This window comes from Typopeltis vanoorti, chromosome 3, assembly GCF_054136105.1.
Source record: "Typopeltis vanoorti isolate ZY-2024b chromosome 3, IOZ_Tvanoo_1.0, whole genome shotgun sequence".
Lineage (NCBI taxonomy): Eukaryota > Metazoa > Arthropoda > Arachnida > Uropygi > Thelyphonidae > Typopeltis > Typopeltis vanoorti.
The window spans coordinates 50,694,515-50,714,580 of NC_143551.1; the positions used below are offsets into that span (position 1 = coordinate 50,694,515).

General features: G+C 36.6%; 1 protein-coding gene across 1 annotated transcript in view; it reads right to left on the reverse strand.

Annotated features, from left to right (window-relative positions):
- Window positions 1-20,066, reverse strand: part of LOC150108119 (dystrobrevin beta-like) — a 262,083-nt gene that overhangs the window by 207,160 nt on the left and 34,857 nt on the right. The gene's annotated exons all lie outside the window — the stretch shown is intronic.

Consider the following 20,066-nt stretch of genomic DNA (forward strand, 5'->3'; position numbering starts at 1 on the left):
GTAGCCAAGGAAAAGAAAATGTATCAAAAGTTTCTGGCAAACAAATTGGGATATAGTGTAAAAGATTACAGAGAAAAATATAATAGCTAATGCTATGTGTAAAAGTAGATAAACAAAAGTCACAGGAAGAAAGAAACATAAGAATATAGTAGATAAATATTAGTAAGGTGGCAAAATGTACTGGAGGCTAAGAAAAATCTAAAAAATGAAGGAAAGAGAATTGTAAAAGGAATCAAAGATGAAGGTGACATGAAAACTGAAGATAAAGATATTCTACATGCCAGGAGTAACTGCTTTGAAAGACTGTTACATGAAACAAGCACTGACAGAACAGTAGTAAAAAATATTCAAGAAGAGTGTGAACAGGAATAAATATCAATATTTCAAGTAGGAAAAAAAAAAGCTATCAAAAAGCCTGAAATGTGGAAAGGCAGCTAGTGTAGATGAATATTCAACCAGAAATGCTCAAATATAGAGGCATAAAATTTTTATTTACAGTGGCCATACTGCATAATTCAGAAGGCCTGGTCAGGGAGTTGAATTCCAGATGATTTTTTAAAGTGATTCTCATCCATGAAAGGTTATTAGTAAACCTATAGTACATTTATACCACGGGTAGACTAAGGATTTTTTCTCCCATTTTCTTCTTTTTTTTTATTATCAATTTTATATATTTTTTGTAATTTTTTAAATTTGTTTTATATAGTCCAGAAACCTACCAGCCATGAATGACCCAACAGTCCAATTAGGACTCTACAGGAGAAGAAGTCCAGAAACCCTGCTCTAGAGGCAAAATATGAAACTTTTTCAAGTCACTTCCAACCTCCAATAAGAGGGATGGTGATCTCACATAAAGCAATGAAATTCATCTCCCACCTAAAGACAATCAAACATCCAATGCCCACAGAGGGATCTGAACCTACAAGCTGCTTGTTGGAGAGCAGGTACACTTACCACTTGACCAAACAGGCATATCACAGTAGAAATCTCATAACCATCTATAAAAAGGGAAATAAAATTGAATGTGAAAATTACAGAATAATTTCCCTACTGAGTGCTCCTGATAACGTTTAGGTAAGTATACTTGAGAAAAGGTTAAGAGTAATAGTGGAGAAGAAGCCTGGAAAAGAATAAGCTGAGTTCAGGACAAATACAGGTTGCTAGGATCAGATTTTCACCTTTAGACAAATACCTGAGAAATCTTAGATGAAACTAGAATCCGTATTTAAGTTTTGTAGATCTATAAAAGGTGTATGACAAGGTGCCAAGAGAAACGTAGTTCAAAATGCTATGATTATAAGGTTTAAATTGGACATTATATTGAGTAACAAATAGCCTATATTTTAGTTCTAAGTCAGTACTTCGAATTGAAGAATGATGGTTTGATATTAAATCAGGTGTCAGATAAGAGTGCACATTTTGAAGAAAAGTGGCATAAACCTGATACCAAAACTGCAGATGTTAATCTCAGCTCTTTAATTTATGCCGATAACGTTATACTCATAAATAAATCCATTACATGTCTGCAGGATTCTCTGACTAAACTAAAGCATGGATGTGATAAATTTTGTATGAAAATTGCACACAATGAAACACAAAATGAAAATTAGGCACAATTTTTAGTGAAGATGGCAAATTAAATATGGATATAGAAACAAAATAAATTTATATGGAATAAGAGAGACAGAGAAAAGAGTCAAAATGCTAAACTAACTGTATATAAGACAATGTTCAAACCAGTTTTAAAATACAGATCTGAGAACTTGTTTAGAAATAAAACACTTGACCAAAGAATGGAGACCAGAGATATGAGAGTTCTGAGAAAGATTAGGGGAAGTAAATAGATGGCATCAATGACAGAATCATACTAAAACAAGGATATAAGGAAAAAACTTGACATTAGACCATAGACTCACTGTGAGCTTCTAGACGAATACAAATGAAAACAATTATGCAACTCAAAAAGAATTTAAAAAAAAAATCTAACATCAAAACATCCTACAATTGGAAAAGGCCCAAGTTCGATTCTCATCATGATGGAAGGAATCTTTATATGGACTTTTTCAACTGAAGGCGAGTTAGCCGATCTCATATGGAAGTAGCAGGGTTTTTTAGTCCCAGAAACTCGGGTTTTTCATAACACATACAGATAAATCAGCCCTTCAGAACACACACAATTTACAGACAAAAAATACTAGTTGTGGTGGTGGAGGACGGTGGTGGCACTGGTGTGGATGATTGGTAGTAGAGGTTCGGTGTAGTGGTGGAGACAGAGAGTTGTACAGTGGGTGTCCTCCTGCGATTAGTCTCCGGATTCCTTGCAGGTGTCACGAATAATAATAATAATCAAAACATCCCTTAGTCCCAAAAATTTATGGAGTACCAAAAATCCATAAACCAGATGTTCCATGACATCCTACTGTAGATTTGAGAGATTTCCCAAACTAAAATTTAGTCAAGTATCTGTTGAGCCTGGTAGCTATCTACTAGTAAAGACTGAATCACATGTGAAGAATAGCTTACATTTCATTGAAAGGGTATAGGATTGTTCCTAGAGATGATGCGGTGGATATTTATCAAAAATTTATTTAAAAATTTATCAAAAAAATATTTATGCCTCCAACAATAGCTAACAACATACGTTTAGATGTGGCCAACATCCTAATCAAGTCCAAGCCTCCAAAAAATAATATCCCACATAAGGAATTCATTGCTATAAAAGAGCTACACAACAACAGCCAGATTACCATAACAAAAGCAGACAAAGGAAATGCAACCGTGGTGATGGACACAACTGAATATGAAAACAAAATGCACACACTATTACAAGATCAGTCAACATACAAAATCATAGATCGCAATCCCACCAACACACAAAAGAATAAGGTACAAAAAATATTAAAAAAAGTCACTTCCTGGCCCAAAGACACAGTTAACAAACTCAAACCCTTCCATGTTAAAACACCGAGGATCTATGGATCACCAAAAATTCACAAACCAGGCACACCCCTACGCCCAATTGTGGACAGTATAAATAGTCCCACATACAAACTGGCTAGACATTTAGCGAAGCTACTAGCCACTCTCACTAACAATTCTCCCTCCTTTATCAAAAATTCAGCACACCTAAAAAGCATCTTACAACACCTCACCCTAAAAAGCTCAGACTTAATAGTAAGCTTTGACATCACTTCACTATTCACAAATGTACCACTAATAGAAACCCTCAATCTACTGAAGTCACACTTCCCCCCTGATATATTTGAACTATTCAAATTCACAATACATGCAGGATATTTCACATGGAAAGGGAAAATATACAAACAAATTGATGGGACAGCCATGGGCTCCCCCCTTTCTCCCCCCCTAGCCAACTTTTACATAGAACACCTGGAAAAACAAGCAATCAATACAGCCACTCTCAAACCAACACTTTGGCTACGCTATGTTGATGATGTGCTTGCTATTTGGCCACATGGCCCTGAGACATTGAAAACATTCTTAGCACATTTAAATAGCCAACATCCAAAAATCCACTTTACTATGGAACTGGAAGCCAACAACTGTCTGCCCTTCCTGGATACACTCATCACACGTCTCCCAGATGGTTCCTTATCATTTTCAGTTTTCAGAAAACCCACACATACAGGCAGATACTTACACAAACAATCACACCATCATCCTTCTCAACAATATGGCATATTAAAAATGCTAACCCATAGAGTGAGAGCAATCTGTTCAAATGACAAGGCTCTCACTGCTGAACTGACTCACTTACGCCACACCTTCTTGGCCAACGGCTACAATCCACAAAAAATAAACAAAATACTAAACACTCCTAAGAAACCCCTCCCACCATCCACCACAGAGAACTACAACAAAACAGTCACCATCCCTTACATTAAAGGTACATCCGAAAAGATCTCAAGAATTCTCAATAAACATAAACTACGCACTACATTCAGACCATGTAGCAAATTAGCCACCCTCATCCGCTCACCCAAGGACAGCATTCCTCCTTTATCACATCCAGGAGTCTACCAAGTACCCTGCTCATGCAATCAAGCCTACTACGGTCAAACAGGAAGAACTGTGAATATCCGCATCAGCGAACATAAACGATACGTCCGGAAATATCATTATGGGAAGTCGGGCCTAGCAGACCATGCTCTGGATACCCCTGCACACAGGATCAACTGGAAAAACACAAAAGTACTACACAGAAACCCATATAAATCAGAGAGATTGTTCTTAGAGGCGACAGAAGCCCTAAAACACACTCCAAATCTCAACAAATATGGCTGTATTAACTTGCCGAAGATCTGGGAGACAGTCATATTAAGAAAAAACTAGCACTTTTCTAGGACTCTAGTAATATATGATAGCGGGTTTTTTTTTTTTTTTTTTTTTTTTTCAGATAGAGGGTGCCAAAATCAGGACTCTAGTCTTTGTGTTGCTGCTACAATTTTGTTGAAGTACACCATATTATTTTAGTCTCGCGTATTGTGACAAACAGTGTTTTTGTGCTCTGAAGATGCTGGTTATAATACCAGCGAAATATCAGTATCAAGTTAATAAATTAATTATTTACTTAGTTTCTGTGTTCTATTATACCGTTAAAATAATAAACAACATGTTCGACGAACACATAAGTCTGTCCACACATTTATCAAAAACGTTTAATGCTAGACATTATATTTGAATAGCCAAATTCAAGATAGTTTATTTACTATCAATGCCAGTTATTTTACTTGCCATAATAATTTATTATTATTATTATTCAGGCCTCCATGGAGTCAAGACTCATCACGGGAAGTTCTTCCTAGGAAACACAAAGTCTATCAAGATTCATCTTGGGAGGTTCCTCCTAGGAAACACAAATTCTATCTTACCATTCCTTAAACTCACTGACCTTTCTTGCTCTTACCACTCTATCAGGCAATGCATTCCACGGTTCAATCACCCTCCATGCAAAGAAACTACTCCTCACCCTCTTGCTCACAGTTTCCTTTCGTAACTTCCAGGGATGGCCCCTTGTCACCACTCCATCCCGCTGTTCAACCAAGCGAAAGAACTCCCCAGTGTCAACCCTGTAACCACTTCTCAACAGTTTAAAAGTCTCAATCATATCACCTCTCCTTCTATCCACCAAACTCTGCAGTCCACATTCCCTCAGCCGATCCTCATAACTAACAATGTACAGTCCTGGAACCATCTTTGTTATCTGTCTTTGTACCCTTTCCACAGTTAATTTATCCCCTTCAAATCCTGGGGACCAAATCTGTGAACAATAGTCTAAGTGTGGTCTGATCAGAGTCTTATACAACGGAATGATAACTCTTTTATCTCTGCTGGTCATTGACCTTCTCATGATTGCAGCAATCCTCTGTGTTACCTTCACCACCTTTGCAATATGTCCCCTAAATTTCAGGTTTCTATCAATTATCAACCCCAGATCTCGTCTCCCCTACTTCCTCCAGTATAGCTCCTCCAATAGAGTATAGAGCATCCCATCGATGTCCCAAACCTCAAGACCTTACATTTTGCTGCATTAAACCGACACCCCATTCATTTGCCCCTCTGTCTAGCTTATTCAAATCCTCTTGCAGGGCTACCACATCTGCACTATTACTAATAACCCTTCCCAGCTTCACATCATCTGCAAACAACAAGTTATCCCCTTGCAATCCACTGAAAATGTCATTGATATAAAGGTTAAACAATATAGGTCCCAGTACTGAGCCCTCTGGGACCCCACTTGTAACCCTCTGCCTCCTTGAAACTGCCCCAACATACACAACTCTGATACCTATCGGACAGCCAATCCTGAATCCAGTTGAACAACCTGACATCCATATTAAATTGATGATATCATCAAGGAAATCTACTCGCAAAAAGATGCCGAGTTTCTTGAAGTGGTATATTTGTAAACAATGAAACTACAAAGGAAACCATAATTTCAGACTAAATTGTTCATATTTAGTCTAATGTATTAAAACTAAGAACTTTTATTGTTAAAAGACCATACGATTTAATGATTAAAAATACAAAGAGCCAACAAGTTTCACTAGACACTGTCTAGCATTTTCAAGGCTGTACTGGTGTGAAAACAAATGCATCAAGTTACATGAATACATACACTTTAACTGCTAGACCGTTACATCTGATAATTCGTGTTTGATGGTGTGTATGCGTTCGAATGCTTCAGTCAGAATGCGGTACATGACCACGTGTTGTGTAGTTTTTCGTATATTGTAGTTCTGTTAAGCTGAGAGAATTGATGAGATTTTTCCATATATCTTTAAGAATAGCACCTTGATTTCTATTTAAATTATTGCCTGTGCGTAGCACCATTGCTGCTTCTTTGAAAGTTCTGTGTCTGTAGTCATCTCGATGTAAGGCATAGAACTGTTTTTCCAATCTATAACGTGATTTGATGTCGAGAAATGATGAGCTAAACCAGATGTGATGATTCTATTGTGATTGACATCCCCCACACGTTCCTTCTGTCTTATTTCAAAACTTCTAGAGGTCTATCCAATGTAAGAAAGGCCACACGAGCATGGAATTTCATATACTCCAGGAAATTTGAAGAAAGGTAACTCATCTTTGGGTGATCTTAAAATTTGCCTGATCATGGTAGTTGGTTTAAAAACCACTCTGATGTTATGAGCTTTTAACATTCTCGCCAATTTTGTGGATACTGAATTAATATATGGAATGACAGCTGTGGACACATATTGGGACTCTGTCACACGTTGTTGGAGGTTGTCTTTAAAAAGCAATTTGTTTAAAATGTTAGAAGGGTATCCATTCAGAGATAGAGTGTTAGCTATTTGTGATAGTTCTCTTTGAACATCTACTTCTTTCGAAATAGATCTTAAGGCTCTATTACAGAGCATATGAATGATGCTGTGTTTTTGTGATCTATGATGGTTAGACGAATAATGTAGATATCTATATTTTTCGTCTTACCATCATAGATCACAAAAAAAAAAAAAAAAACCGGATCATTCATATGCTCCATAACAGAGCCTTAAGGTCTATTTCGCTTTCACCTAAACAGAAAACACTTTAGTGAAGACACAAGTAAAAGGTTTGATAAACTGGAAGCCCATAAGGGACTGAATAATAATGGTTAGATTATATTCAAGATGCATTAAATTAATCATAATACAAGTTTATGCACCAACAAATGAGAAAAATCTTGAAGGAAAGGAGCTATAGAACATGTACTGAAGCATGACACAATTATTTTTATGGGTAACATGAATGTTAAAGTTGGCAAAAGAAATAAAGATGAAAGAGCAGTAGGTAATCAAGCATTAGTCAAAGAAATGAGAATGGTGACTTACCAGTGGCTTTTTGTGAAATAAATAATCTTGTAACAGGAGGAAGTTTATTTAAAAAACAAAGACATATATAAAATGGCATGGATATCACCAGATAGCAAAACCAAAAACCAAATTGATTATATTGCAATCAAGGATAATTTTAAGATTTTGCTCTTAGGTGTTAAAGTAAAGCAAGGAGCTGATATAGAATCTGATCATTATTTAGTAGCAACTAAAATTAAAACGGCATAAAAGCAATAAAAAATATAGAAATCAAAGGGGAAGGATAAGATATGATAAGAGGGGGGGTGATATGATTGAGACTTACAAATTTTTGAAAGGGCCATACAGGATTTCAATTGATGGAATCTTTCAATTTATGTAGGTGGGGAAAGGACAAGAGAGCATCCTTGGAAGCTGAGAATGAAGGCCACTAAGAAGGGGTTGAGGGCTAGATTTTTCTCTCAGAGGGTGGTGCATGATTGGAATGGATTGCTATTGGATGTCGTGAGTGCAAGCAGTGTGAGTGAATTCAAGAATAAGTATGATAGCTGGTGTGTATAGTATGTGGCCTCCCTCGATGAGTCTGACTCCCTGGAGATCTCCCTTAATAATAATAATAATAATATTTAAAAATAATAATAATTCCAGTTATCTTTGGGTGTGTATAGTATGTGGCCTCCCTCGATAAGTCTGACTCCCTGGAGATCTCCCTTAATAATAATAATAATATTTAAAAATAATAATAATTCCAGTTATCTTTGGGTACCTCCTCATATTAAATTAGAACCAATATCCAAAAATAAAATAATGAATGTAATAAAGAAGATGAAAAGTGAAAAGGCATGTAGCAAGAATATAGCAATAGAAATGCTTAAGGCAACTAAAGAAACTGCTGTTGATAAACTGAAACTGATCTTTAGAGACTGAAAAGATACCTGATGGAAAGAAGCAATATAGTTCCAAAGAAAGGAGATTTCACTAGATGTGAAAATTGGAGGAGAATTGGTCTATTATCGGTATCTGCAAAAATGTCCAATAAATATTGATGAATAGGATTAAAAATTAAATAGAAAAGATATTAAGGCACGAACAAGTTGGTTTTAGACAAGATGGAGAATACTGTGCATCACATTTTTACCTTAAAGAACATCACTGACAAGAATAGAACTCAGAAACTCATTATACCTAAATTTTATAAATTTGTTCAGCTTTATGTCCTGTGAGGCATGAAGAGGATAAGGAACTTTTGCTTATCATTTTACACAGCAAGAATCAGCACATCATCTTTCTCAAAAAAATGGGGCATCACCAAAACTTTGCCGAATAAACCATATTTTATTTCTTCTCACCCACATGATATCAAAAAAAAAACTTATTATGCAATACAAAATTGCTTTTCCTTGCAGAAGATTCAATGCAGTCTTGACTCTTACAAGCCTATTTCCAAGAACCCTGAACCTGTATGCAGAGTTCCAATTCCTTATGTTGCTGGAATCTTTGAATAAATTTCTAAGATTCTCAAGAAATATAATTTAGTATCCATTCTTTTTCAAATCAATAAACTCTCCTCTTTGCTATGAGCTATGAGATATGGCATTTGACTGCATGCACATTAATAGAAGAGCACATGCAGAGTCTATGCCATTACATTTAGCTGTAGCAATGGTGTTGATGTTGGAAGAAAAGACGTTTCTTGTTGAGCATTATTTTCATTCATATGGATTTGGTAGAGCAAATGGTCCAACCCTACAACATGTTTGTGAGCAGTTAATTCGTTGTTTATGTAAGCATGCCCCAAGCAATGCTACCATCATTGCCTTTATCAGAACACTTCCCCAGGAGGCTCATTTCAAGGTTTACAGAATTCCCATACCCTTCATGTTTCCCTAATCTCACATCACTTGATGCCTTTGTTGGGGTATGTTAAAGGAATGGATATTCCACCATGCGGTGCGTCAAACCTCGATGAACTAAGGGATAAAATTATACAATATGTCCAGCGGATGTCCCAACCCTTGTTCTCCAAGATGACAGAGAACCTTTGCATGCACTGCAAAACTGTCTTGAAAGACAAAGGTGCCCATTTCGAGCACATAATCTTCTGTCATTAATGTTTTATTTGACCAAGATTCCACCAATAGCTGTGGATGTACATAGCATCAGGTGTAAACATACATATATATATATTTTTTTTTTTTTCTGCCATACTGTATTGGCTCCATTTGGAAAACAAATATAGCAGTAAAATTTAAATTTAGGATTTTGGCAACATTGTTGCCAGAATCCTAAATTTAAATGTAATTAAAACATACCGTGCAAAGAAATGGTACATGAATTTCATTGCCCAGTGAGAGACCACCTGCTTACTGCAGACCTGAAGTGGCATAAAAAATTCCATGTTAAGCTTCTATAGAAAGATTTCCAGAATATCAAATCCTTGGCACCTCTCGGGGTGCTAATAATAATGTAATATATCAACAAAACAATTATAAAAATGTGTAAAAAATTATGACATGGCTTTAACACTGCATCCCTTGATGATTTCATACTCGAGTTATTTTTGTTTATGTGGATCATACCAACAAAAAGATGTTTGCCTATGTTGCATTAGTATTATAGTATTAGTACCATGAGATGGACAAGGATTATCTTAATACTTAGACTATCTCGCAGTACCAATATTAATATAATATGCACTAAGTTTTTTTATGGGTGAGATTCATATTAAAAAAATAAAAATAATACAAGTACTAATTAGATATCAAAGGATGCAGAGAAAGCCACTTCACTAGTTTTTACATAGTCTTATAACTGTTCTACTGGTTTAGAGACCAATGAATGTTCACAAAATCATATTTTAAAACAGAAAGTGCATAGCATGATTTTTTTCATTTCTGGGCAAGAATGGAGAGATTTAATTATTCAAGCCTGTGAAAATTATTTCAATTGAAAATCTAGGCCATATCAAAGGACAGTTTACAACTCCATTGCCTTTGCATCTTCTCAGCAGTATACCTTTAATTATAGCTCTCACTCTGTTTCAAGAGCAGACAGAAAACTATTAAGAACATTGCCGAGGTCATTTTTTCAAAACAAATTTAAAGGTCAACTATTAACTATTTTGCCAGAAATTTGTCGTTAGCTGCAAATGAGATAATGAACATAACAGGAATAATTTTTATTTCCATTCTACATCAGTAATCTGCTTTTACATAGATCAAAACCAATGCTCATCAAATAAATGCTTTTCTTAAACTTAATTTTTGTAATGATAGAAAGTTATTACCTCCATAGCTTGCATGTACTGAACATGTGTTTTATTTTAAGCCCTGTTATCTCCATATGAACTCACTTTCGTTTCTCTATTATTCCATATAAATTTATATGGTTGACTGACTCCCTACTAACCAGTTTTGCTAATTCTGTTTGTCTATTTCCATTCTTAATTTTCCAGATTCACTAAAAAACAGTAACTAAATAGCTGAAATGTTTTACTTGTTTCTTAGATTTCTCATTTGGGTTACAAATGATGTTTTCAATATTCTTGCCTATTTGGATAGTCTGTCTTTTTTAACATTTTTATGCCTCATATGTTACAGCCATTATTCAATTTAGTTAAGGAATCTTGCAGACTTGTACTGGATTTATTTAAGAGTACAACATTATCGATATAAAGTAAAGAGCAGAGTTAAATACCTTCAATTTTGTTATCAGGCCTAATGCCAATTGCCTTCATGATGTAATATCATGTAACATCAATATAACATCAATGTAGATGTGATTAGCAGAGATAACATGCATCTTTTTTTCCACCTGGTTTTACATCAAACAATCTTCCTGGATTTCCAACAATTCTTTATTAGTCAATTATAGACTGTTATTTCTCGATATAATATCATATTTATACCATGTAATTGAACTGTTTTGAACAGCTTTTCTCTTGGGATCTTCTTAAATGCCTTTTCCAGATCTACAAGATAAATACAACTCCTTATACACACACACAGACAAAGAAATTAGTGCACCCGGAAGAAAACATGGTACAACAGCGAAACTAAGCAAATAGCTAGAGTGCGGGGTAGTATGCAAATGATCCAAGTTTGGTGCAATTGCGCATGCCCACACACCCTGCGGTGGCGCTGCAAGCACGAACCGGCAGCCTTATAAAAGCCGGTGTGTAGTCAATAGCCGATTAAAGTGAAAAGCACCGGCCGACGCAAGCTAGAGTACAGAGTGACAGTAATGCCGGGTAGACGCCAGAGACGTCGATTTAAGCAACTTACGGACTTTGACAGAGGCATAATCATCGACCTGAAAACCAGATGGTGGTCGGTGCACCGTATAGGCGTGTACATGGACCATACCGTCTGACAGTGTTGGGAGCTGTGGACACGTTCCGGCACAGCCACACAATAGAGCGGCACCAGTCAGATCAGGAGGACCAATGCTAGAGAGGATCGACGGATCGTGGATCCTCTCTAGATCCCACAGTGACCCGGTCCACTATACAGGCAGATGTAGGGGTTACTGTGTGCCCACAAACCATTTCCCAATGCCTCGCAGAGGCAAATCTATAATCCCAGCGCCCCTTATGTGTGCTCCCATTAACACCGCAACATCGCTGACTTGGTTTGCAGTGGTGCCAGGCGAGAGCAACATGGAACGCCACAGACTGGCGACATGTGGTCTTCAGCGATGAGTGCCACTTTGTCTTGGGGATAGATGATCATCGTGTCCGGGTATGGAGGACCCCTGGTCAAGGACACAATCCCGACTTCACTATCAAGCACCACATTTCCCACACTGCAGGCATTATGGTCTGGGGAGCCATAGCCTACGATAGCCGATCACCCCATCGTAGTGGTACGTGGCGCATTGACAGGGCAGCAGTATGTGGACGACATCCTACGGCCCCACGTTCTCCCATTCCTGACCGGGATACCAGGAGCACTATACCAGCAGGATAATGCCCATCCGCACATGGCTCAGATTGCTCAGGCCTGCCTATGTTGTGTATAGACACTTCCATGGCCTGCCCGCTTCCCGGACTTGTCCCCTATCGAGCATATTTGGTAGCAGCTGAAACGCCAACTCCCACCGTGCCGCAATATCCAGGATTTGGAGCACAGCATCCAACACATCTGGGCCAGTCTGCCGCAGGACAACATCAGGCGTCTGTTCGCCACCATGCCGAACCACATTGCAGCATGTAACGCCGCACGATGCGGTGCAACGCGCTATTGATTATGACTGGATTGCGTACCACAGATCCCTTTATAATTGTCCTTCTGTTTTTGCCATCATGTGCATCACTCACCTGTATCATTACACCAATAAAATTTCAGTTGAATCCTATGCTTCCTTCTTGGTGCGCTAATTTCTTTGTCCGTGTGTGTATTTCCATGATTTCTCAACTATCTGTCTTGAAGTGAAAATTAGATCTTAACAACTTCTATTTGGCCTGAACTCAGCTTGATCATCTCCAAGTTTCCCTTCCACAATATTTCTTAAGTATGCTTCTATAAACTGGACCTACTACCTAGGAGGGAAATTCCCCTGCAATTCTTACACTCAATTTTATTTATTTTTTATAGATAGGTAATATGACCTATACTCTATTTTTCTGGAATTTGACCTTCTGACCAGATCTCCTGAATTATCATTGAAAATACTGATTGGGGGAGGAGGGGGGATCACTTAAGGGTCAAAGCCAAATAACCAGGCAGAGACCTCCACATCACCTTTAAGGAATGCAGAGAACTGGAACTTCTGAAGTAATATGCAATTCTCACACAGTATTAATGGAAAGGAAATTGAACTTTCAGAAGAACTGGAAAAGTACCACATTGACATAATTCACATTACTGAGACAAACAAGACAAAACCAGGTGGGATCTTATTCAATAATAAGTTTAGGATATTATGCTCAAGCAATAAGAATCAGGGAATAAAAAAAAGGAGTAGCAATAACATTCAACACCAAACACGAAGATAACTTCTTGACTGGAAAGCAGTTTCAAGTAGAGTCATGTAAACCAGCTTTGAAATGAAGAAATGGAAAATGAAATTTATTTGTGCCTACAGTCTCAGAGAAGGTTCCACAAAGAAGGAGTCGGAGGAATTTTTTGATTCATTAGAGCAGACAGCTAACAAAAGAAATGGAAAAAGTGGTCATTGTTGGAGATCTCAACAGCAAAGTAGGAAATGAATCCCACCAGGCACATAGGAATTTGAGAAAATTTGGTGAAATGGGCAAAACTAATAATGACAGTAAGTATTTGCCAGATTTCTGATCCGATATGGAGTAGTCATTACTAACACCATGTTCCAACAAAGATGTGCACAAGTTCACACAGAGAGAAGATGAAAGAAATAAACAAAAAACCTCATTCACTACATCATTGTTGAGAGTGATATCTTCATGCTGGTTCAGGATGCAAGAGTGTACAGAGAAATTGAATTTGAATACATAAACTGTAGACTCAACTATAGAAACATTATTGAAGAAAAAAACTAAACAGTTTGAAAACAAGAACCAAACCTTGGAGTCTCAGTGGCAATCTCTGAAGAAAACATTGGTTGATTCAGCTAGAGAGATATGTGGTGAAGATGACTGCAAGGATAGAAAAATAAAAATACCATGGTAGACACAAGATGTTCTCCCTAACAATCCAGACATTATATAGACACCAGTAAAACCTTGGATATGATGTAAGCCATCTGTTGAAAGAAACTGGATAACAAGTGCAAGCCAGCCCTCATATCCATTACAAGGAACAATAATCCTTCACACTGAGGAGAACACTTAACCAGATTAACTCACATTCGTAGTTGCATCTCAATTACCTTTACCAAGAAATGCAATTGCTAGCTATCTGCTCAGTAATAGGAATCTTACTAATAGAAATAATTTTTTTTTTCTACTTCTTTTATCATATAACTGTTTTTAATGCCAGGACAAAATAACAGATCTTTGCATACTTTCTTCAGTTAAATATTGCTTCACCTTTGAAAACCAATGTCATTAGCAATTTTTGTTGCTGTGTCTAATCAATTAGCTGACAATACATTTTATTTGTTCTCTAAGAACTTGATTCAAGATAATTATTTTTGGCAAACATTTATTTTATAAATTAAATTAAATTGTTATGTATATATTTTCTGCTAGTTTAGATATTATGTGACAATTTTAAAGTAAGCAATACTTTTGCTATAATTTATAATTCAAAATATGTAGAGGTGCATGAATAAGCTAGGTTCAGAACTATATAAATACGCAGGAACAAGATTCAAAGGAAGACTCTTATTATTTTTAAATAAAATTTACTCAAATGGTATACCCCCAATAGAATGGAAAAAAGCAATTGTGATTCCTATCTTTAAGAAAGGTAATAGAGATGACCCTAAAAACCATAGAGGTATCAGTATACTAAATTCATGTTACAAAATATACAGCAGAATCTTAAATAACAAACTAATGAAATATTCCGAAAACTTTATTCTAGAGGTACAAAATGGATTTAGAAAAGGACGATCATGTATAGCCCCAGCCTTCTGCCTAAAATTAATAATAGAGAAAAGAAGAGAATATAATTTAGAAACACATATTGCATTTATTGATTTTGAAAAAGCATTTGACAAAGTTAAAAGAAACATATTATTTAACATATTAAAAGAAAGACAAATACCAAATAATATCCTAAAAGCTGTCACAAGTACAGGGTGTTCGGGATAAATTTGACATATTTATAATTAATTATATTTTTCCGTAAGTTACATGTATTAACACACACTTCTCTTCATTTAAAAGTTTGGACCCTTCTTCATTCATATACAAGATGTCAGAAAGGATGGATAGCTGGAACCCACCTGAATCATGGAAGAGAATAACTTGTATCATGATGATTCGTGCCCGCCATCAAAATAAGGATATTACGACTGCTGCCCAATGCTCCCTAAATACAGTAAAAACAATCAGGCATGAACTAGAGACTTGCAATGGTGACTACGAGGATGTAGCAAGAAGAAAGATCCCTAGCAGACGATCTGATTGCGTTCGTACAGCAGAATTCCTCGCAAATCTGCAGGAACAGGTGTTGAAGAACCCTGGCATTGGAATTCGGGCTTTGTTCGTGGAGTTGCTAACTGTAGTCAAGCCCTGGATAACAAGGGTAGCCAATGGTAGGCCGTATGTATGGCAGCAGGATTCGACCCCTTGCCACACCTCTGGGAAAAGTCAAAAATGGTTGTCTGAAAATTTCTACGACTTCACCAGTCCAAATGTTTGGCCTCCAAACTCCCCAGACCTTAACCCCATGGATTATTTTGTATGGGGCGCAGTTGAAAAAGACACCAATCGCACTTCCAGTAATACAAAAGCCCAGTTAATGGATAAAATTAAAACAGTTTTTGCGGCCCTTCCCAGGGAGACTGTAGCATCAGCTTGTTCGAGGTTCCGAAGCAGAATTGAAGCTGTGATCGATGCTAATGGTGGTTATTTTGAGTAAATCTTGTTGATAGTATTGTAATTAACTCTGCCTGTAATGTTTTTTGTCAATTCATTAAATTTAATAGATACAAAGAAGATTTTCTTTTTCCTTACGAAACTGTCAAATTTATCCCGAACACCCTGTATATATGAAAATAATCAAATACAAATAAGATTAAATCATGAGCTATCATATACAAGAGAGATAAACCAAGGGGTCCGACAGGGATGTCCCCTCTCAGCAACTCTTTTTAATATCTACTTAAATGAAATAATAATAAAATGGAGTAAAAATTTACATCAGGGAATTAAACTTTCACCTACAGTTAACTTAAACACTCTCCTCTTTGCAGGCGACCAAATAATAATTACAAATTCTGAAGATAACTTACAGAAAGCTATTTTAAATCTAAATGAGATATCCAAAGATTATGGTATGATAATATCAACGGAAAAATCAAAAATATGGCCTTTAAAGGACAAGATCCAGCAAGAACTAAAATAGTATTAGATAACAAGATCTTAGAACAGGTGAATTCATTTAACTACCTAGGATGTATGATCACTTATGAAAATGAAAAAGATATAAATGTAAAAATTGCAAAATATTTAAAAATAACAGGAGTAATTAACTCTATATTTAAACCAAACCTAGTTCAAAAACAAACCAGGCTAAAAGTATACAATACATTAGCCCTACCGGTCTTAATGTATGGAAGCGAAATCTGGACAATAAAACATAAAGACAAACAAAGATTAACAACAGCAGAAATGAAGTTTATGAGAAAAACTGCAAAGTATACCCTATTTGATCACAAAAGAAATGAAGGTGCTTAAGGGTCAAAGCTGTATAACTGCGAGGAGACCTCCACATAGCCTTTAAAGGAATGCGGAGAACCGACCAGGGCTTCTGACCTAATGTCCAATCCTCACCTTCTCGTGGTGCACCCTGTTGGGTATCTACTTGGATACTGAACGGACGAGGATGGGCTGGCAATTTGGGATTTAGCCGACCAAATTGTATTCTTATTGGTTAAACCAAAGTAAAAAAACGATGGTACAACATGACAAAATTTCATGCCGGCTGGGGCGTCGCCCGGTTAAACAAGGCCCCCATTGTTTTCACCAGGGAACCAGGGTGAACAGCGAAAAGTCAGCTACTGGAACAAATCTGAAAATAAACCTTAACTCAACATCACCAGAGTTCAAGATCGGTACTATCAACGTAAGAAGCCTGAATGGCAAAGAAATGGAGCTAGCTGAGGAATTAGATAAGTACCAAATCGATATAATAGGGGTGACTGAAACAAAAAAGACCAAAACTGGCGAGATCTTTCTGAGCAATAAATACAAAATGTTATATTCAGGCAATGACAATCAAGGAAAAGAAGGAGTAGCCATAGTATTCAACACAAAATACGAGGCTAATCTTCTTGAATGGCAGTCAGTCTCAATAGAGTAATGTGGGCAAATATGAGAATAGGGAACTGGACAATGAGACATATTTGTGCCTATGGTCCCACAGAAGGTTCTACTAAGGTAGAAGTTGAGGAATTTTTTGAGGCTTTAGAAAAAGCAACTGACACAATGAAAAATGAAAAGTTGGTCCTTGTTGGGAATCTAAATAGCAGAGTAGGAAATGATTGTGAGACATACAAAAATATTTTGGGAAAATTTGGAGAAAAGAGCAAAGCTAATAATAATGGCAAATATCTGTTGGATTTCTGCTCAGGACATGGACTGGTTATTACTAACACCATGTTCCAACATAAAAATGTGCACAAATTCACATGGAGAGAAGAGGCTAGGAATAAGAAAAGTCTCATTGACTATGATATTGTTGATAGTGATGTTTTCTCCCTGGTGCAGGACACCAGAGTGTACAGAGGATTTGAAATTGGAAGTGATCACTATTTAGTCTTGAGCAGGATAAAATTTAATTTCATATTGAAAAGAATAACATGTAAGAAAGTTTTAAAGCGAATAAAAGTTGAGCAGCTCTAAGATGTGAACTTAGGCTAAAATACACAAAGATTATTGAAGAAAAAATGAAAGAGTTTGAGAACAGGAATCAAACCTTAGAGATTCAGTGGCAAACTCTGAAGAAAACAGTGATTGATTCTGCCAGAGAGGCATGTGGTGAGGTTATCTATAAGGATAAAAAAATCAGAACTCCCTGGTGGACACAGGAAGTTAAAGAGGCAGTGAAGGAAAAGAAGAAAGCATACCAAAAGTTCCTGTCAAATAAGTCAGCTTGTGCTCTTAGAGAATATAGAGACAAATGCAAGAATGCTAAACACAGTGTAAAACTAGCTAAACAAAAGTCATGGGAGGACTTTGGCAAAATATAAAAAATAAATATCAAGAAGGTGGCAAATTATTCTGGAGGTTGTTGAAGAAGCTTAAGAATGGAGGAAAGAGTGCTGTAAAAGGAATTAGAGATGATAAAGGTGACATGAAAACGGGAGAAAAAGATATCCTTGAAGTATGGAGTAATTACTTTGAAAAACTGCTAAATGAAACAAGCAGTGATGACAGCACAGTGGGTAAAAAACACTGACCAGGCATGCAGTCAGGAATACATATCCATACTAGAAGTAGAAAAAGCCATCAAAGGCTTGAAATGTGGAAAGGCAGCAGGAGAAGATGATATTCGACCAGAAATGCTGAAGTATGGTGGTATAAGAGTCTTACAGTGGCTGCACTGCATAGTTCAAAAAGCCTGGACAGAGGGACGAATTCCCGATGATTGGAGTAGAGCTCTCATAGTACCAATATATAAAAAGGGAAATAAAACTGCATGTGAGAATTACAGAGGTATTTCCCTACTGAGTGTTCCTGGCAAGATCTATGCAAGTATACTCGAGAAACAGTTGAGAAGAATTGTAGAAGAAAAGCTTGGTGAAGAACAAGCTGGATTCAGGCCAAATAGAGGCTGTCAGGATCAGATCTTCACTTTACGACAAATATTCGAGAAAGCATGGGAACATAACAAAGATCTGTATTTAAGTTTTGTCGATCTGGAAAAGGCATATGATAAGGTGCCAAGAGAGAAGCTATTCAATACGCTTCAGTTATATGGTGTCAATGGGACATTATATCAAGCAATACTTAGTCTTTATTTGAGTTGTAAGTCAGCAGTTAGAATTGAAGGAAGTACAGGAAGATGGTTTAATGTTAAATCTGGTGTGAGACAAGGATGTACATTATCCCCTCTGTTATTCATTATCTATATGGATCACATTATGAAGGAAAGTGGTATTAAACATGATATCAAAATTAGAGATGTTAATGTCAGCTCTTTGCTTTATGCAGATGATGTTATACTTCTAAATAAATCTGCTACAAGTCTGCAAGATTCTCTGACTAAATTGAATAGCTGTTGTAATAGATATGGTATGAAGGTCAGCAATAAAAAGACAAAGACAATGAAAATAGGCAGAATCATTGAAAATGTCACCATTCACAACACATTAAAAATGTGTTGTGAATGGAGAACCTGTGGAACAAGTAAAACATTTCAGCTATTTAGGCACGATTTTTACTGAAGATGGTAAATTAAATATAGAAATAGACAACAGAATCAGCAAAGCTGGTATGATGGGAAGTCAATTGAATAAATTCATATGGAATAAGAGAGAAATCAGTCGGAACACTAAATTAGCTGTGTACAAGACAGTGTTCAAACCAGTTTTAACTTATGGATCTGAGAGCTGGGTCAGAAGTAAAACACTTGACCAAAGACTAGAGACCACAGATATGAGAGTCCTGAGAAAGATTATAGGCATGAACAGATGGCATCAATGGCAATATCATATTAAAAACGAGGATATTAGGAAAGAACTTGACATCATCAGCATCCAGGAATGCGTTAGCAGAGCTAATCTTAGGTGGTATGGTCACTTAAATAGAATGGGCGAGGAAAGATTAGCAAAACAAGTGTTCTCTGCCAGGTTGGCAGCAAAACGACCCAGAGGAAGACTAAGATATAGGTGGATTGATACGGTACAAAATGCTTTAGACGATAGAAATATAAGATCTGATAATGTTGGAGTCTTGACAAGTAACAGACTGATTTGGAGGAAAATTGTAGATAGGAAATTAATAATGATGTAATTTTTTTCATGTAGTACTATCATATCCTGTACACTCCTTGAGGGTACATGGCAGGAATTTGATGATGATGAAGAAACGAAGATATTACGAAAGAATTAAACCAAGAACCAGTAATTGAAAAAATT